This window comes from Hylobates moloch, unplaced genomic scaffold (assembly GCF_009828535.3).
Source record: "Hylobates moloch isolate HMO894 unplaced genomic scaffold, HMol_V3 SCAFFOLD_16, whole genome shotgun sequence".
Classification (NCBI taxonomy): Eukaryota; Metazoa; Chordata; class Mammalia; order Primates; family Hylobatidae; genus Hylobates; species Hylobates moloch.
The window spans coordinates 28,430,763-28,451,380 of record NW_026652291.1 but is presented as its reverse complement, the minus strand read 5'-3'; the positions used below and the strand labels follow the sequence as shown (position 1 = coordinate 28,451,380).

General features: G+C 52.2%; 1 pseudogene; it reads left to right on the top strand.

Annotated features, from left to right (window-relative positions):
* The first annotated feature begins 17,994 nt into the window (after positions 1-17,994).
* LOC116484647 (large ribosomal subunit protein P1-like) lies at positions 17,995-20,227 on the top strand (annotated as a pseudogene).
* Positions 20,228-20,618: the final 391 nt, after the last annotated feature.

Sequence of the window (20,618 nt, the reverse complement as noted above, 5' to 3'; positions counted from 1 at the left end):
AGTAGCTGGGATTACAGGCATGCTCCACCACACCCAGCTAATTTTGTATTTTTAATAGACATGGGGTTTCTCCATGTTGGTCAGGCTGCTCTTGAACTTCTGACCTCAGGTGATCCGCCCACCTCGGCCTCCCAAAGTGCTGGGATTACAGGCATGAGCCACCACGCCCGGCCTCACACACTTTTTTATCTGTCCTCATTTCACGTATTCATTCACCAAACCTGGGCATCCCCACCCTGATCCAAGTCCTTGCAGTCTCTGGGATGGGGGAGAATTGGGAGGAGTGGAACAGAAAAGAATGGAACAAGAGGGTCCTCTCTTCAGACAGTTCACCGACCGGCCTCAACCCCTATTTTCTGTCTGGGGGACACAGCCTCCACCTGCTTGCTGCCCAAGCCAAAGCCCTGGCATCCCTTCTTCCAACCAAGCACCAGGCCTGGTCATGTGTACGTCTTAAATCACTCTGATCTGAAATCACTCACCTCCTACCGTTGCCCTAGGTCAAGCCACAGAAGCCTGGCCTAGCCTCTCGGGGCACACACCCCACCCATCCTCTAGGAGTCCTCCATAGGCACAGCCATCTTTAACAAACACACATTGGCCTTGCCATGTCCCACTGAAAAAGCCCGTAGGCCTTGCAGAGCCTGTCGTGCCCCTGCAAGGCAGCCCCTCTTTCCACACTGGACCAGGTGAAGTATGTGCTTCCAGGAGGCACCAACGGGTACCTCCCAGATGCTCGTCTCCCCACGCAGGGGGCAGCATGGTGTCTAGAACACGGTGGCACTGGCTGGTGACACCTGGGCCAAGGCAACCCGTGGGATTTTTCTTCCCTACCGCGCTGAGTAACCATGTGGTGGCAGGCGAGGCCCCGCCGGGACTAAAGAGCCGGCAAGCGCGGGGCCCAGGCAGCAGCTGGTGTCGCCATGGAAACCGCTCGCAGCGCCTCCCGGGGCGGCCTTTTCACTTGGCCTTTTTGGCAGGCTTCCTCAGCCACCCTGAAACCCATTCACCCGGGTGCGCCGGGCCCTCGCCCCTGCCCCCACCCTGCCCTTCTGCCTCACTGGCCAGCTCTTCCCCCCTCCCCCTCCCCTTCCTCTCCTCTCCTCTCTTCCCCGCTGCCCTCCCTGCTGCAGCTTTTGCCAAAGCTCAGGGAGGGGAAAGCTGGGCCAAGGAAGGACTCCGATTTTCAATTCTAAGCTGATTTCCCCTCTGCAGGCAGCAAGCCCTTTCATGCATTTTTTTCCCTATTATCATAAACGCAGGAACTTGCATTAGGATGAATGAGCAGAAACTCCTGTCTTTGTCAGAGCCTTGGCAGAATGCCAGGCATAGAATGACCTAAAACACTCAGAGCTAAATGGAGCTGGAGAGGGGGTGGAGATCCCATGTCGGGTGAGAAATGGGAAGGGGGGAGTTTGGCCCTTGGCCTCTAATTATCATAATAAAGTGTTTGCCCTGTGCTCAGGCACTATGCTAAGCCCTTTGAACAGATTCTCGTTTAATCCGCACAAAATTCCTACGTCCTATTCATCCCCCCATTTTCATAGATGCCAAAACTGAAAAATCAGAGGTGTCAAGGAACAGGCCCAACATCACACAGCAAATGAGTGATAGAGTGGGATTTGAACCTTTCAGACTCTGGAGCCTCAACTAATGTCAAGGTCACCTTCCCGAGCTGGTTCAGAGCTCCACAGCCAGTTCTCACTGCCTAGGCCCTCCAAATCCTTTCCCTACCCTCACCTCCCCTCACCCACAGCCTCCCTTCAATGGTGCTCCTGTAATTTCCATTTGTCAGTGCAATTTTGCAAAGCAGGCTTTTCCAAAAATCAGATATGGATAGGAGTCCCCGGGGCAGAGGGAAAGCGGGGCTCCCCAAGACCCAGCCAAGGCATCCTGTTTGCGCTGCCTGGTGGGCAGAGACCTTGATTTTAAACTTGCTTGTCACATGTCTAGCTACAGCACAGGCACTCCGGCACCGAGCCGGTGCTCAGCAATGTTGATCAGGTGCTGCCCTGAATCCACACTTCCTCTCTAGATCCATAGTCCACCCTCCTCCCCCTTTTCCTTACCCTGACCTCTTAGGACTGTGCCACAGAGCGCTCTTACCCCTTGGCTTCTGGTTAGATTCAGCCAATGGAATAAGGCAGCAGGTGACTGGAAGGCAGAAGGAGAAAGAGGTCAGGGTATTTACCCCACACTCACTTCCTTGCTGGGCATGGGGTGCCAGTGGCTGCTTTCCTCTACCCACGCCTGCAGCTCCTGTCCTCTGGTCCTCTCCTGCAGCTTAGCTCAGCCACAGCTCTGGAGGGTTCCCTGGCCTTGCCCCCTCAGCCCCACCCCCTACTCTGCTGTTAGCCCTGGGATGCATCTCCCCTCCTTATTGGTCTCCTTACTTCGTCTACAACTTTAGAAATAGTTCTTTACAGCCGGGGGGCGCAGTGGCTCACACCTGTAATCCCAGCACTTTGGGTGGCCGAGGTGGGAGGATCACCTGAGGTCAGGGGTTCAAGACCAGCCTGGCCAACATGATAAAACCCCATCTCCATTAAAAAATACAAAAAAAGGCCAGGCGCAGTGGCCCACGCTTGTAATCCCAGCACTTTGGGAGGCCGAGGCGGGCGGATCACGAGGTCAGGAGATCGAGACCATGGTGAAACCCCGTCTCTACTAAAAATACAAAAAAAAATTAGCCGGGCGTGGTGGCGGGCGCCTGTAGTCCCAGCTACTCGGAGAGGCTGAGGCAAGAGAATGGCGTGAACCCGGGAGGCGGAGCTTGCAGTGAGCTGAGATCGCGCCACTGCACTCCAGCCTGGGCGACAGAGCAAGACTCTGTCTCAAAAACAACAACAACAACAACAACAACAAAAACAAAAAAAATTAGCCGAGCATGGTGGCGAATGTCTGTGGTCCCAGCTGCTTGGGAGGCTGAGGCAGGAGAATCGCTTGAACCAGGAGGCAGAAGTTACAGTGAACTGAGATTGCACCACTGCACTAATGAGACTATATCTCAAACAAACAAACAAAAAAATATATATATAGCTTTTTATATTATTTTATTTTATTTTTCCGTGAGACAGTCTTTCCTCTGTCCCCCAGGCTGGAATGCACTGACGTGATCTCAGCTCACTGCAACCTCCACCTGCTGGGTTCAAGTGATTCTCCTGCACCAGCCTCCCGAGTAGCTTGGATTACAGGTGCCCACCACCACACCTGGCTAGTTTTTGTACTTCTTAGTGGAGACAGGGTTGCACCATGTTGGCCAGGCTGGTTTTGAACTCCTGGCCTCAAATGATCTGCCTGCCTCAGCCTCCCAAAGTGCTGGGATTACAGGCATGAGCCACCGCACCCGGCCAGTTCTTTCTGTTCTATTTTTTTTTTTTTTGAGACGGAGTCTCGCTGTGTCGCCCAGGCTGGAGTGCAGTGGCGCAATTTGGCTCACTGCAACCTCCGCCTCCCGGGTTCAAGCAATTCTCCTGCCTCAGCCTTCCAAGTAGCTGGGACTACAGGCGTGTGCTACCACACTTGGCTAATTTTTTGTATATTTAATAGAGACGGGTATTCACCGTGTTAGCCAGGAAGGTCTCGATCTCCTGACCTCATGATCCATCCGCCTCACCCTCCCAAAGTGCTGAGATTACAGGCGTGAGCCACTGTGCCCCGCCTTCTGTTCTTACTTGAACCCCTGATCACTCTATTTGAGTGTTCAATCTTCTGTTTCCTTCCAGTACACAGAGAGTTATAAGTTCCTACTGTCTTTTTCGTAAGTGGCAGGGATATAACAGTGAAAAAAAAGAAAAAGAAAAACTTGTGCCCTCAGGGAGCTGGAGAGGACTAAGACAGACATAAACAAATAAGAAATACACTGATATACTATGTCAGGAAGTATAAGTGCTATGAATGAATGAAGAGAAAAAAGAATCAATGAATGCCATCATTTAGAGGTTATGACTAGACTTTAGAGATGATCTAATCTGAACACCTCATTTTACAAATGAAGGCAAGGAGACCTAGAAAGGATGTTTAAGGTCACACAGTGAATTATTGGTAAAAGCTGGGCTGGTTTCCAGCTCTCCTTGGCTCTTCCAGGGCTGGAGGAATGCAGCTCAGCCCATGGAAGGGTGTGTAGGGGGCGGGTGGCGGGGGGATGCAAAAGTTCTTTCTGGTTCTCTTTCCTTTCTTTAAGGACAATCTTCCGGAAGCAACAGTGCGGGCAGCAATGGAGTTTACTGGAAGGTGCCTGGGCAGCTGGGCAGAAAGGAAGGGATCACCCAGAAGAAGCTATGGGAGCCCCTCTGTTCCTTCTGAAGGCACCTTGGCTGTTCACCAGAGCAGAGGGCACTATGGGCCCTGGTGCTGCTCAGGATGCCTGAAGGGGTGGGTGGGTGGCAAGGCCCATCCACCAGGGCACCAAAGCTGCAGAGTGGTGGGACTGGGAGGAGGGCTTGCACTGTGGGCCTGGCCTTTGGGGAAGAGTATTGTTCTGTTGCTGACGAAGCCCCAGCCCACGTGCAGGACTTGGCTGGGAGGCTGAAACTACCCTGGGTGACTGGGTCATCTGTTTCCCAAGCCCCACAATTCTTTCCATTCCACCCGGCTCACCATCTTGGCATGCCCCCAATGCCCCACTTGGTGGAGGGAAACAGCAATACTCATTTATGGAGTCTGCAGTCTGCCAAACACAGTTCATGCCTTATCTCAATGCATGAGAATCCTTGCAATTACCCTATGAGTGTGTTGCTCTCCCCATTTCACACATGAGGAAACAAGCTCATGGAAGTTGTGTGACTTGCCCAGGGCCATAGAGCAGGAAGTGGCAGAGAGAACTTTCAAACCCAGGCTGGGCTAACAGGAAAGGTTGGGTTCTTTCCTCAGCTGCCCTTCAGACTCCTTCCAGGGGGCATCCTGGAACCAGCCAGCGCATCCTCCAGATTGGCCTAGAGCATGGGCTGCCAGCCACACACTCCCCTCTCCCCCTACCATGCCCCCTCGTCCCCTCGGTGTTGGCTGCTCAGTGGCTCCCCATGCCCCCTGGCCCTCCGAGTCTCAGGTCCACGCCCAGCGTGGTTTCTCTGCCAGGTGGCTCTGCACTAGGCTGTTGGCCCAATGGCCAGACTGAGGTTGCCATGAAAATGCCCTACCCTTGGACTCCCTTGTGGGCCCCACAAGCCACTGGAATGTCTCAGAAATCCCACCCTTCAGGCCTACATCCAAATCGCCTCTCCCAGACGGCCTCTCTCATTGCGAGCAACAGGAAAATCCTTTTAGATCGTGTCCTGATTTTCAGTTGGAAAACAGATGGCCACCATTGCAAGGCTGGCCATACACCCTCTTACTTCCTTTTTCTCTTTCATTCCATTTTCTCTCTGTGTCCAATAGCATGCTGTGGTTGTTACAAGCACAGACATAGCCTGAACTTGAATTTCAGATCTGCCCCTTCTCAGCCTTCTGACCTTGGACTCCTTACTCGGGCCTTAATAATTGTGACTGTATTCTGCATTCTTGGCTTTCTTTTTTTTTTTTTTTTTTTTTTTTGAGACGGAGTCTCGCTCCGTTGCCCAGGCTGGAGTGCAGTGGCGCAATCTCGGCTCACTGCAAGCTCCGCCTCCCGGGTTCACGCCATTCTCCTGCCTCAGCCTCTCCAAGTAGCTGGGACTACAGGCGCCTGCCACCACGCCCGGCTAATTTTTTGTATTTTTAGTAGAGACGGGGTTTCACCGTGGTCTCGATCTCCTGACCTCGTGATCCACCTGCCTCGGCCTCCCAAAGTGCTGGGATTACAAGCGTGAGCCACTGCGCCCGGCCTTTTTTTTTTTTTTTTTTGAGACAGGGTCTGGCTGTGTCACCCAGGCTGGAGTGCAGTGGCACGATCAGAGCTTACCGCAGCCTTGACCTGCTGGGTTCAGGCGATCCTCTCACCTCAGCCTCCCCAGTAGCTGGGACTATAGGCACATGCCAACACTCCTGGCTAATTTTAGTATTTCTTGGTAGAGACGGGGTCTCACTATGTTGCCCAAGCCAGTCTCAGACCCCTGGGCTCACGCAATCCTCCCACCTCGGCCTCCCAAAATGTTGGGATTATAGGCATGAGCCATCGTGCCTTGGCTTTTTATGAGTATTGAAGAGATAATAAATTAGAATCAGTGCTACCTTCTCAGCAAGCTTTTTCCAACCTTTCTTCTTAAAATTACAAGCCCATCCCGACTCCAGCATCCTTATCTTCCTTCCCTTCTGTATTTTTCTCCGTAGCACATGTCACCATCTTATGTACTAAAACTTTCAAGTATTTTGGTTATTGACTCTCCCTCCAATGGAATGTAAGCTCTGTGAGGACAGGGATTTTAAAAATCTGTTTCCGACTGGATGCCGTGGCTCATGCCTGTAATCCCGGCACTTTGGGAGGCCAAGACGGGGGGATCACTTGAGGTCAGGAGTTCAAGACCAGCCTGGCCAACAAGGTGAAATCCCGTCTCTACTGAAGATACAAAAAAATTAGCTGGGCATGGTGGTACACGCCTATAGTCCCAGCTACTTGGGAGGCTGAGGCAGGAGGATCACTTGAACCTGCAAGGTGGAGATTACAGTGAGCCGAGGTCTCGCTATTGCACTCCAGCCTGAGCACCAGAGCAAGACTCCGACTCAAAAACAAACAAACAAACTGTTTTCATGGCTATGTCCCTGTGTCTAGACAGGGCCTGATGCACTGTGGGCACTCAAAAAATATTTGTTGAGACTGGGCGTGGTGGCTTATGCTTGTAATTCCAACACTTTGGGAGGCTGAGGTGGGAGAATTGCTTGAGGCCAGGAGTTTGAGACTAGCCTGGGCAACATGGTGAGACCCCTTTAAAAGAAAAAAAAAAAAAAAAAACTGGCTGGATATCATGCCTGCAGTCCCAGCTACTCATGAGGCTGCAGCGAGAGGATCACTTGAGCCCAGTAGTGTGAGGTTATAGTGAGCTACGATTGTGCCACTGCACTCCAGCCTGTAGGGCAGTGACCAAAGGAGACCCTGTTTCTTTTTTTTTTTTTTTTTTTGAGACAGAGTCTCACTCTGTTGCCCAGGCTGAAGTGCAGTGACGCAATCTCGGCTCACTGCAAGCTCTGCCTTCCAAGTTCACACCATTCTCCTGCCTCAGCCTCCTGAGTAGCTGGGACTACAGGCACCCGCCACCACGCCCAGCTAATTTTTTGTATTTTTAGTAGAGACGGGGTTTCACCATGTTAGCCAGGATGGTCTCGATCTCCTGACCTCGTGATCTGCTCACCTCGGCCTCCCAAAGTGCTGCAATTACAGGCGTGAGCCACCGCGCCCAGCCAGGAGACCCTGTTTCTTAAAAAGACATATATAATTAAATAAATGGAGTAACGGGGCAGGGCCAGTGGCACAGGTATTTTTCAGAGGCTTGTGATTTTGAGGCACCCCTAAGTTTTCTAGGTGGATAAAGCACTTGGCAGGGCCCCTGGCCTGAGGTTAGCTTAATGCTAGAGGCCGGCTGATGGCATTATCTTGTTCCTTTAACTTTCCTCAGCCCACACCCATACCTTGGGCCTCCCATTGACATCACTGGGAAGCCCTGTGGCATCCTGACCCAAGGGGCCAGCCATTCCAGCTTCTAACCCATCCCACAGGGGACAGCTCCTGGCTGCCACACCCTCCCTTCCCTCCTCTCACCCACTTTGGAAGGGTGAGTCAGGACAGAAGACCAGGAACAGTGGCCTCAGGCCACTCTCCCGCTGCCCAGGCAGCCTGTTCTGCCCAGGGCTGTGGCAGGAAGGAGCCAAGCCACAGGGCAGGCCAAGGCTGTGCGGGCAGCTCAGGGCAGAGGCCTGGGGTGGGGCGGAGGAGCTGCCCTTTCTTGCTGGGATCTCTCCACAGGCCGCCAGCAGGCCCTGAGCTCCAAGGGTAGCCTCTTCCACCAGGCCACTTTCACTTTCTCTTTTCTCCACAGAAGCAGAACCAGCAGGCCCAGCTCACAGAGGTGGGGTGGGAGTTAGGAGTCAGAAAAACTGGCTTGGCCGGGCGCAGTGGCTCAAACCTGTAATCGCAGCACTTTGGGAGGCCAGGACGAGTGGATCACCAGAGGTCAGGAGTTTGAGACCAGCCTAGCCAACATGGTGAAACGCTGTCTCTCCTAAAAATACAAAAATTAGCTGGGCATGCTGGGGGGGCACCTGTAATCACAGCTACTTTCAGGAGACAGAGGCGGGAGAATCTCTTGAACTCAGGAGGAGGAGGTTGCAGTGAGCCGAGATCGCGCCATTGTACTCCAGCCTGGGCAACAAGAGCAAAACTCCGTCTCAGAAAAAAGAAAAAAGAAAAAGAAAAACTGGCTCCTGGGGGGCCTCCTGAACATGGGGGAGAAAAGCGGCTCAACAGCCTCTGTGCCCCATATCCATGTGAGTAAATCTCAGCAAAGAAATAGTAATAATGACAGTCCCTTATATTCCTCAGCCAGGAATACCTTTATTTATTTATTTATTTATTTATTTTGAGACGGAGTCTCGCTCTGTCACCCAGGCTGGAGTGCAGTGACGCGATCTCGGCTCACTGCTAGCTCCACCTCCTGGGTTCACGCCATTCTCCTGCCTCAGCCTCTGCGAGTAGCTGGGACTACAGGCACCCACCACCACGCCCGGCTAATTTTTTTTGTATTTTTAGTAGAGACGGAGTTTCACCATGTTAGCCAGGATGGTCTCGATCTCCTGACCTCGTGATCCGCCCGCTTTGGCCTCCCAAAGTGCTGGGATTACAAGCGTGAGCCACCACGCCCAGCCTTATTTATTTATTTTTATTTTTATTTTTTGTTTTTGAGACAGGGTCTCACTCTATCACCCAGGTTGGAGTGCAGTGGTGCAATCTCAGCTCACTGCAACCTCCACCTCCCAGACTCAAGCAATCCTCCCACCTTAGCCTCCCGAGTAGCTAATTTTTAAAATTTTTTGTAGAGATGGTCTCACTATATTGCCCAGTCTAGTCTCACATTCCTGGTCTCAAGCGACCCTCCTGCCTCAGACTCCCAAAGTGCTGGGATTACAGGTGTGACTCGCCACTTACTCAGCCTGCCAGGGATACTTTCAAAGCACTATCATGATTATTATCTTACCAGATCCTCACTCTGGGGCAGGGATAGGGAGGACAGGAATTAAAAAACAAATGCAAAAAAAATGTCCTCCAGGCTGGGAGTCAACTGAAGCCAGAGAGCCAGGGCAAGAACATTTTTTAGGTTTTGTATTTTGCCAGATTTCCTCCCTGTTCCCGGAGGTTCACCTCAGAGCAGCAGAGCCCTGCTCAATCTCTGCCCATCCAGGAAGAAACTGAGGCAACCCTGGCAGGACCCAGAGTGGAAACACAGCTGATGCCTCCATCACGGCCCCCTGTAACAGTCCAACACTCACAAACAAAGCAAAGGAATTCACTCCTGGATTTCCCTGCAGAGCCAAGTGTGTCTTAGGAGCTGGCAAGGATGGGAGGTGACATCTGGGAGAGGACCAGGAGCCGTCGACAACCCTGGAGAAGTTGTGTTCATTCTTACTTTCCAGATAGTAAATATTGCCTAAAGACAGAGCTAGCAGAGATTCTCAAGCCTGATCGGGATTTCTCTAAAGCCTTCCTGTTGGTTTCAGGGGTCAGGAGCCCCTGCAGCTTTTTTTTTTTTTTTTTTTTTTGAGGCTGAGTCTCCCTCTGTCGCCCAGGCTGCAGTACAATGGCATGATCTCAGCTGACTGCAACCTCCACCTCCCAGGTTCAAGTGATTCTCTTCCTCAGCCTCCTGAGTAGCTAGGATTACAGGCGCCCGCCACCATGCCTGGCTAAATTTTGTATTTTTAGTAGAGACGAGGTTTCACCATGTTGGCCAGGCTGGTCTCGAACTCCTGACCTAAGGTGATCTGCCCACTCGGCCTCCCAAAGCCCCTGCAGCTCTTATCCATAGATCCTGCACATGAACACCCCCACGCAGGCCCTGGCCCTCTCCTTGTGGTGTGTCCCTGAGGCTGTCCTCCCAGGACTTGGTTCACTTTCAGGCCTGCCACCCATTGGTGCATTCGTTCCTGTATTGAGCACCAACTATGTCCCACACACTCTTCCAGGCACTGGGGATACAGCAGAGCCAAACAAAACCGAGAAAGTCTCTGCCCTCAAGCTTTTATTGAAGGAGGGAAGTAGACAAAAGAGAAGCAAACAAACAAAAAAGGTAAAATCAGAGGGTGGTAAATGCTATGAAGGAAATAGAGCAGTATAACTGCTTAAGGAGCAGGGACTTCTGCAGGTGGATGGCAAGGGAAGGTCTCTCTGCAGAGGCGACATTGACATTCATGCTCAGACCTGGGCCAGCCATGCAAAGAAGGGGGTGTAGGCAGAAGTGCTGCAGTGGGGACAGGCTAGAAGTGGGGCCTGGTGCTGGGACAGTCCCAGTTTAGGCATGTCCTCCTGGTGTCGTTTTTAATAGCTCATCCTTTCACAATCAAGAGCGGCTCAGGCCGGAGATGAGTTACCCGCAATGAGGGGCTGGATTTATTCTAAGGGCAGAGGGAAGCCATCACAGGAAATGATGTGATTGATGTTTTGAAAAGACCTCGCTGGCTGCTCCGTGAAGAATAAATTAGAGGGGCAGGAGGGAAGAAGTCTGCCTGGGGCGGCTGCAGCAACCCAGGCGTGCTGCGAGGTGCCCTTTGACTAGATTCCAGTGGGGGCTTTCGGGCGAGCAGAAGAAGAACCCCAGGGATCAGCTCCAGCCACGCTCAGCCCCCTGGGCATTTCTGAGACGGCCCTCGCGCTCAGGGACCTCTCCTCGCAGTTCCATTGTCTGTTCTTGCGGAGTCCTGCCACACTGGGAGGGCCATCCCCTCCTCTTGCTCCCCTCCCCTCCCCGCATCCAGCACCTCCCCGGCCTGGCCCGGCTGCCGCCCAGCGCCAGCCAAAGCCCACCCCGCCTCCCTGCAGGAAGCCGGCTGGCGGCGCCTGCTGCGTGACCTTGGGCTGCAAAGTCGGGCGTTTGCAAAGTCAAAGCGAGTCACTTCCTCCCCCAGGCCTCCCCTGAGCGGGCAGCCGGCCGCCGCTCCCTGCCCCCTCGCCCGCCGCGGGCCGGGGCTGGCGCTGGCACGAACGCGCTCTGCATGCTAAGTGCTCGAGCCCGTTGCCGCCGCCCGGAGGCTCATTTGTCACCCGCTGCTGACTCAGCAATTCTGCAGAAGGCTTTTCCCTCCGCTTTGGAGGAGGAGGCCCGGAAATGAGGCAGCGGCTCTTCCTTCCCTTCCCTCCAGCAGGGGTGTGTGGTGTGGGTGTGTGCGGGTGTGGCAGGGTCTGTCTGTATGTCTGCTGCCTGTCCATCACCGGTGTATATTTTCGCGGCTGTGCCTGTCTTTTGTGTATGGCTGAGTTTGTGTGTGTGTCTTAGTGCATGTTGATCCCTGCGCCTGTCTGGTGGGTCTTTGTCCCTGTCTGTGGGCGTCTGTGTTGGCCTGTGGGCCTGTCATGGTGTGTGTCATACGTGTGTCTGGGTGAGTGTGTGTGTGTTCCCCCCCACCCCCCTCCCTCAGCCCCAGCCTCCTCCCCTCAGACTTCACCTTGTCTCCTGGAGTGACCGTGGGGTTTCTGAGGCCAAAGTGGCACAACTTCCCTCCCCTGGCACCCACAGCTCCCACCCCACCCTCTGCCACCAGTCCCCTAACATGGGACCTCAGGGGCTGAAAACACAGGCTCTGGGATCAGGCACATCTCCACATCTAGGTCTCGGCCTAGGCTCTGCACTTGCCACAGCGACCTTAAATGAGATACCTTTCCTGAGCCTGTTTCCGCACGTGTAAAATAGAGGTGATCATATCTCCCTAAAAGAGGATAATTTCATGATGGGGTCTGGTATATCACATGCAGCAAATGGTGCCTGTTATTTCTACTTAAAGCAATAGGCCCAGTATCAGGCACATAGCCAGGGTCTAATAAACGGCCACTTAAGAACAAAAGCACCAAGAAGCCCTTTCCTTGGCTGCCAGAAAAGGGAGCGGGTGGGGAGATGGTGACCTGGATTGGGAGCTGGGCAGGAGCTGTTTGCATGACAGCTACTGTGAGGAGAGACAAGTGGTGACCTGATTTAGTGCTGCCTTGGGCAGCCAAGGAAGTCAGGAAGGAAATCACAGACGAGGGGCTCGGGAGCTGCTCTGCCCTGCCCTGCCCTTCCCCAGACCACACACTGCCTGACACCCGCAGGCAGAGTGAGGGCCCAGCGGGGAGGAGCACATCTCCATGCCAGCCCCTACCTCCAGAGCAGCCCTTATGCTGTGTCCCTGGGTGAACGACTTTTTTTTTTTTTTTTTGAGACAGGGTCTCTCTCTGCCACATAGGCTGGAGTACAGTGGCGCGATCATAGCTCACTGCAGCTTCGACTTCGCGGGCTCAAAAGATTCTCCCCCTTCAGCCTCCTAACTGGGACTACAGGTGCACGCCACCATGCCCAGTTAATTTTTAAATTTTTTTTGAAGGGACAGGGTCTTGCTATGTTGCCCAGGCTGGTCTTGAACTCCTGGGTTCAAGTGGTCCTCCTGCATCTGCCTACTGAAGTCCTGGAATTATAGGCATAAGCCACTTTGTCCAGCCTCTGGGAGAATATGCACATCCATTCGTTTTACCTCTTCAACAATCTTGCGAAGGAGCTTCTTAGCATCCCCATTTTGCAGCTGAGAAAAACTGAGACTCTGGGTGGTTAAGTCCCAAGGTCAGGACTGACAGGTGGCCGAGAGAACCCTGGCATTCCAGCTGCCAGTCAGGCACTCCCTGGTTGTCAACACTGCTGCTGTCTTCCGGGGCACACACAGAGGAATCAGCACACACCCGGTACACCCTCCCATGAGCAGAACTCCTACACACTGGCTGGTACTATACCCTCCCTAACATCAGCACCTGTAGCAAATTTTTTCCAGGGCCAGCGAAGCCCTACTCCTCTTTGTTAAAGGCAGCTTTCCTCAGAAGGGTGAGCATTTGTTGTCTTGGGGCCTGCAGTGTGGATTCTCACTCCCTTCTTTTCACTGTGTTCAGGAGGCAAACCAGCTTGGGACAGAAACACAGGTGTTTCCTTCACTGTCAGAGTTTCCTGGGGTAGGCATCTGAGTTACTGCCTGGACCCAGTAGCCCCTAGCAACAGGGCACCAGTCTCACCTGGGCCATTTATGATAACTTTGGGGGGTGGAGCCAATTAGGGGGTAAACCAGGGATCCCCACAGGTGGGAGTGGCAAAAGAGTGGAGGCTTGAAGTCCAGGAAACCGCAGTGTATGCCTCTGCTGCTAAGGAGCTGTGTGGCCTTGGGCAAACCACTATCCCCTTCTGAGCCTGGGGCTCCACATCTACATAGTAAGGGAGGCGGCACTCAAGTTCCTTCCAGCTCACACACAGTCCCACATGCTACTAGACCTAGGTTAAGGCAAGGTCTGTGCTATCAGGTACTACCATAGACACAGAAACCAGGGGAGACTCTGCCACCATTATACCCACCCACCCCAACCCTCAAGTTCCCTGCTCTCCCTGGGAAAACCGACAGACAACGGGCCCATGTGGGCAGAAGAAATCAACATGAGGGGTCTGGGTGCCTAGAGAATGGACTTAGAATGAGCCCAAAGTGGAAGGGAGAACCAAAGAGTTTCCCTCACTGCCACATTTGGCATTCCTGCTCCAGGGAATCCAGCACTCAGCTAGAGACAGGATGCTGGGTTCGCCATTCAGGATTCGTAAGGGGAGGCCACAGCCATTTCTGCTTTCAGGGCCTGTGACTGGTGGAGAGAAAGGGGTGATAGCATCTGTGGCCTTCCTGATTCATAGGTTTATCCCAGCATGAGGCGTGGCTGCTGCAAAGCAGACATGTCCATTTCTGTCCAGACACAGTTGGGGCGGGCAGTGGGTAGCTGCAGCCTATCCTTACATGGGGCTAAAGGGGCCCAGCCACTTAGTGACTCACCCACTTGCCCAGCCAGCTGGAACCCTGGCCCCGCCTTTCCCTTCTGCTACCCACAGAAGCCCCCTGACATAGCACTCTTGTCATACTGAGACTAAGGTAGAAAAAGACACTCCCAAAGGGTGTCAATGACAAGAAAGAGATAGACATAGAGTGGTCACTTCATTTACCAACCCTGGAACCGCAGACCTCTGGGCTTCCTGGTGTGTGATTTCAGTTTTACCCCTCACTGTTTAAATTGCTTGAGTTATGTATTTTGTTCTTTTTTTTTTTTTTTTTTTGGAGACGGAGTCTCTCTCTGTCGCCCAGGCTGGAGTGCAGTGGTGCGATCCTGGCTCACTGCAACCTCCGCCTCCCGGGTTCAAGTGATTCTCCTGCCTCAGCCTCTCAAGTAGCTGGGATTACCGGCATGCACCACTACTCCTGGCTAATTTTGTATTTTTAGTAGAGATGGGGTTTCGCCATGTTGGTCAGGCTGGTCTCAAACTCCTGACATCAGGTGATTCGCCTGCCTCGGCCTCCCAAAGTATTGGCATTACAGATGCGAGCCACCTCACCCGGCTTGTATTTTGTTCTTGCAGACAAAAGCAGTCCACCAAATATGGACAGATAGGAACCTCGTGGCCTTTTGGGGCTGTCATCCTTATCTCAGTCTGTCAGTAACCGGAATCCTTGAATTTATCCTGGAGGTCCCTGAAGGTCCAAGAGGGAACAGAGGAAATCTGATTGGCACAGGTGTGGTGACCTGAAGCAGGTGGTGGCTTTTAGGACCGGAGGTCTGGTGTAGGGTGTATTAGTGAGGAGAACCTGGAGGGAGGAACTCACCAGGAAAATTGCAGCCAATCTCCAGTGGTCAGGGATTGAAGATCCAGCAGAGTATGGAGTCAACTCCTCCAGAGCAGTGGGTTTTTCCAATTGTAGGTTGAGATCCATTCGTGGGTCACGAAATCAAGTTAAGGGATCATAGTCATACTCAGAATTTTTTTGTTTGTTTGTTTTTGAGACAGTCTCATTCTGCTACTCTGCCCAGGCTAGAGTGCAGTGGCACAATCTCGGCTTACTGTGACCTCCACCTCCTGGGTTCAAGTGATTCTCCAGCCTCAGCCTCTCAAGTAGCTGGCGTTACAGGCACCTGCCACCACATCTGGCTAATTTTTTGTATTTTTAGTAGAGACGGGGTTTTGCCATGTTGGCCAGGCTGGTCTTGAACTCCTGGCCTCAAGTGATCTGCCTGCCTTGGCCTCCCAAAGTGCTGGAATTACAGGCGTGAGCCACCGCACCCAGCCAGAATTTTTTTTTAAAAAAGGAAATAGAATGTAAGAACAGAAGTGCGGGTTAAAAGGAACGTTTAATTTCATAAAGTTTTTGCCTCAGGGTAGTATGCTTGTCTGAGTAATGGGTTGAGATAGGAACGCATTTCTTAGTGCAGGTCTTTATTTTAAATGTTGGAAAGCCACTGCTCTGGAAAATAGAGGAGTGGAGACCAAAGTGTGCCCTTTGTGTATGTGTCGGCAGTGGGGTGGGGATGGGGGTCTCTTTGTCCTAGCGTTTGGTTGCAGCACCCCAGGAGTGTCTGTGGGGGAACCACTGACGTCCACTTTCCCATACGCTTCACACCTTCCCACCGAAATGTGCTCCATTCCCTTTGCTATTTTCTTTTTCTTTTTCTTTTTGAGACTAGCTCTGTTGCCCAGGCTGGAGTGCAGTGGCACAATCTCGGCTCACTACAAACTCTGCCTCCTGGGTTCGAGCGATTCTCCTGCCTCAGCTTCCTGAGTAGCTGGGACTACAGGCACGCATCACCATGCCTGGCTAATTTTTGTATTTTTAGTAGAAACGGGGTTTCACCATGTTGGCCAGGCTGGTCTCGAACTCCTGACCTTAGGTGACCTGCCCACTTCAGCCTCCCAAAGTGCTGGGATTACAGGCGTGAGCCACCTCACCCAGCCTGTTATTTTCATTAGCAGGAAAAGAGGGATGGTAGCTTTCATCCAGATTCCCCATCTCCAGAATGTTTTCACCTTTCCCCAGAACCTCCACAGGGTAAGTCAGTCAAAGTCCTTGGATGGACCCTTACAAGTAGCAAGGGCCACCCTGTCCCCTTTCCCCTGGCCAGGAGACCACGCAGAGCGCAGGAGCCGGCGTCAGAAAGGGCAGTTTGGCCCCTGGGCAGTCTCCTGAGAGCCTTTCTCCTCCCAGTTTCCACTATTTGGCGGAACCTTGAATGTAGGGGGGCGGGACAGAGAAAAAACTAGAAAGCTCGACTTCTGCCTCCGGGGCCGGAAGCCCCGCTGCGGCCCCAGCCCGCGGTTAGCCCCTGTTTGTCATTTTGCAAATCTGGTCAACCCACCTCCGGTGAAAACTCCCAACCTCACCCCAGGGGGCAATGACTAATTACAAAACACATTTTCTCTCATTTTCGTCAAGCTCACTGTCCCGCCCACACATCCCCCCGCCTATCCCGGCACCCGTCGGCTTCCTCAGGAGCCTCACTCAACTGTGTTGAATGAACTCTTGGCCCTGTCCCTCCCCCAGAGACTTCACACCGTGGGGTTCTTTCCTCCCTGTTCAGCTTTACTTTCACTTTCTAGTCACTCTCACTTCTCTGTCAGCTTCAGCTTCTCACCGTAGAGCTTGAGCCCTGGTCCTTTCTTAAGGCAGGGGCTATTGCCAAAGTCCTGGGCTGCACCCGATTCGTCAAAAGTATCGATTCATCAATAGTCAAAAATATTTATCAAATGCATTCTGTTCCAGGCTCTAGGAATGCAGTGCAAGACAGGCAAGGTTGCTGCTCATACAGAGCTTCTAGAAACCTGGGATACAGAGATGCAATCAAGTGATAAAACACACGGATGAAGGCTCTGCCGTTGAACACATGGTTCTTGACAAGCCCACAGAGAGGCACAGCTAAGCCAGCCCTGGGGAGCCAGGGAGGGTTCCCTGGAGGGAGAGAAGCTGGATCCAGGCCTGAAAGATGACTTGGAGTCAGCCATGAGCAAGGAAGAGATTTTCCAGGCCAAGCGAACAGCCTGCAAGTGGTGCCATTTGGGTGAGGCTGGCTGGAGCTTACAGGGTGAGAGGGAGTGCAGAGAGCTTGGGTCCCCAAAGGTGGAAAGAAGCCAGGCCCAAAAGGACCTTGAAAGTCTGCTCAGCCATTTGGATTTTGTCCTGAGGGTGATGGAGAGCTGTGAGCCCCAAATATCTGAGACAGGCTCAGTCCCTTTAGAAAGTTTATTTTTGCTAAGGTTAAGGACACGCCCGTGACAAAGCCTTAGGAGGTCCTGAAGACAGGTGCCCAAGGTGGTCAAGGTACAGCTTGCTTTTATACATTTTAGGGAGATATACTACATCAGTCAATACATGTAAGATTTACATGGTTCTGGCCGGGCGCAGTGGCTCATGCCTGTAATCCCAGCACTTTGGGAGGCCGAGGCAGGCGGATCACCTGAGGTCGGGAGTTCAAGACCAGCCTGACCAACATAGAGAAATCCTCTCTACTAAAAATACAAAAAAATTAGGCCAGGTGCGGTGGCTCACGCCTGTAATCCCAGCACTTTGAGAGGCCGAGGTGGGCAGATCACGAGGTCAGGAGATCAAGACCATCCTGACTAACACAGTGAAACCTCGTCTCTACTAAAAATACAAAAAATTAGCCGGGCTTGGTGGCGCACACCTGTAGTCCCAGCTACTCGGGAGGCTGAGGCAGGAGAATGGCGTGAACCCGGGAGGCGGAGCTTGCAGTGAGCCGAGATCACACCACTGCACTCCAGCCTGGGCGACAGAGCAAGACTCTGTCTCAAAAAAAAAAAAAAAAAAAGAAAGAAAGAAAGAAAGAAAAGAAAAAAGAAAGAAAGAAAAATTAGCTAGGCATGGTGGTGTGCGCCTGTAGTCCCAAGTCCCAGCTACTCGGGAGGCTGAGACAGGAGAATCGCTTATCGCTAGAGCCCAGGAGGCAGAGAGTGCAATGAGAATGCACCATTGTACTCCAGCCTGGGTGACAGAGAGAGACATAGTCCCAAAAAACAAACAAACAAACAAAAAAAAAGAGATGGGGAAATGGAAGATATAGGGGTTACATCACCTGCTCAAAATTATGCTGCAAGTGAGTGGTGACACTGGGATTTGAACTGAGACAGTCTAGCTTCAGGTGGCCTCGTCCTTCCCACTGCATTCTCCTGCCTCTCTGGCTCCCTCAGTGGGCTGCTGGGTCCCAGGCCTTGGGCTGGCATGGATAATCCCTTCATGCCCCCCTTGTCACGGAACTCCCCCCCCACCCGCCAACATACAATCACCTGGAGCCCCTGCCAGTGTTTCCTTTTCCTCCTACTTGGCATGTTGAGGACCAGAATCACTCCGCTTTCACTCCCCACTTCATCCCACCTGGGAAAACAGGACCCTGCCGGCCAACTCAGAGCCCCCCAGGGTTGCATTTTAGGTACTGTTTACATTTTCTTTAAGCCCTGTTCACATTCTCCATTCAGATTGGGAAAAATATAAAGGGTCAGTATCCCCAGCATTGATGAGGTTCTAAGGCAGAGGGTACGCAGGTGGGACTGCAGTGCTTTTGGGGAGACATTCAGATAAAATCCATCCCATTGCCGGGCACGGTGGCTCATGCCTGTAATCCCAGCACTTTGTGAGGCTGAGGCAGGCGGATCGCTTGAGGTCAGGAGTTGGAAACCAGCCTGGCCAACATGACAAAACCCCATCTCTACTAAAAACACAAAAATTAGTTGGGTGTGGTGGCGGGCGCCTGTAATCCCAGCTACTCAGGAGGCTGAGGCATGAGAATCGCTTGAACCCGGGAGGCGGAGGTTGCAGTGAACGGAGATCGTGCCACTGCACTCCAGCCTGGGGGATACAGTAAGACTCTTTTTTTTTTGAGATGAGTTTCTCTCTTTCACCCAGGCTGGAGTGCAGTGGTGAGGATCTTGGCTCACTGCAACCTCAGCCTCCCAGGTTCAAGCAATTCTTGTGCCCCAGCCTCCTGAGTAGCTGCGATTACAGGCACATGCCACCACGCCCGGCTAATTTTTGTATGTTTAGTAGAGATGGGGTTTCACTATGTTGTCCAGCCTGGTCTCAAACTCCTGACCTCAGGTGATCCACCCGCATCAACCTCCCTAAGTGCTGGGATAATAGGCATGAGCCACCGTGGTCAGCCAAGAATGCACATACTCTTTCCATTCTTCCTCCGTGCTCACGCCCATTTCTGCCTTGGTTGCCCACCTCTGACCACAATCCAGAACTAACCATTCCACTTTTAGGAAAGTATTCTACAGAAATAGCTCAACAAGTACACTGGCTACAGCATTCCTGTAGATGGTCAGAGGCCATGGAACTCCAACAGCTGCCATAAAGGAAAAAAGTAGTTCTGGGCCAGGCGTGGCGGCTCATACTTGCAATCTCAGAGCTTTGGAAGGCCAAGGCGGGAGAATTGCTTGAGGCTAGGAGTTCTAGACCAGTCTGGGCAACATATTGAGAACCTGTCTGTGCAAAAAAAATTTAAAAATTAGCCAAGTGTGGTGTGTGCCTATAGTCCCAGCTACTTGAGAGGCTGAGGTGGGAGGATCACTTGAGCCCAGGAGTTTGAGGTTACAGTGAGCTATGATAGCATCACTGCACTCCAGCCTGGGCGACCGAGTGAGACCCTGACTCAAAAACAAAAGTAACTCTGACTTAGGAACAGGCACAGAGGAGATCATGGTACACTGTTGATAAAACAATTTGCAGAATAATTTGTAGAATACGACCCAAGTTTTTTTAAAACAATAAAAACAAAACACACAACATAAGCATATAGAAAATTGCCTGAGCTTTCCTCAGCTTCTGCCAAGGTGTTCCGTCCTTCCAAGGAAGCTAAGGACACGTTGAGGTGAGGCCCTCACTTCATCCAGTGACTAGCACCGCGTCCGGCAGTGCCAGTCCCACACTCGCCCGCGCCGTGGCCTCCATCTCCAAGCTTGCCTGCATCTACTCAGCCCTCATTCTGCATGACATTGAGGTGATTGTCACGGAGTGTAAGATCAAGACCCTCATTAAAGCAGCTGGTGTAAATGTTGAACCTTTTTGGCCTGGCTTGTTTGCAAAGGCCCCAGCCAACGTCAACATTAGGAGCCTCATCTGCAATGTAGGGGCTGGTGGACCTGCTCCAGCAGCTGGTGTTGCACCAGCATGAGGTCCTGCCCCCTCCACTGCTGCTGCTCCAGCTGAGGAGAAGAAAGTGGAAGCAAAGAAAGAAGAATTTGAGGACTCTGATGATGACATGGGCTTTGGTCTTTTTGACTAAACCTCTTTTATAATATGTTCGATAAAAAGCTGAACTTAGTGGTGAAACGATGTCTCTACTAAAAATAAAAAAATTAGCCGGGCATGGTGGCGCATGCCTGTAATCCCAGCTACTTAAAAAAAAAAAAAAAAAAAAAAAAAAAAAAAGCTGAACTTAAAAAAAAAAGGGAAAGAAAGAAAATTGCCTGAAAGGATAAACACCAAAATGGTGAGAGAGGGAAGTAGAATTAGGGAGGACCTGGTGAGAGGGAGAATTTTCATTTATTATCTGCATACATCAATATTGTTCAAATTTTTACTTTAAGAAGACCTTACTTTTGCCAGGCATGGTGGCTCACGCCTGTTATCCCAGCACTTTGGGAGGCCAAGGTGGGCGGATCACCTGAGGTCAG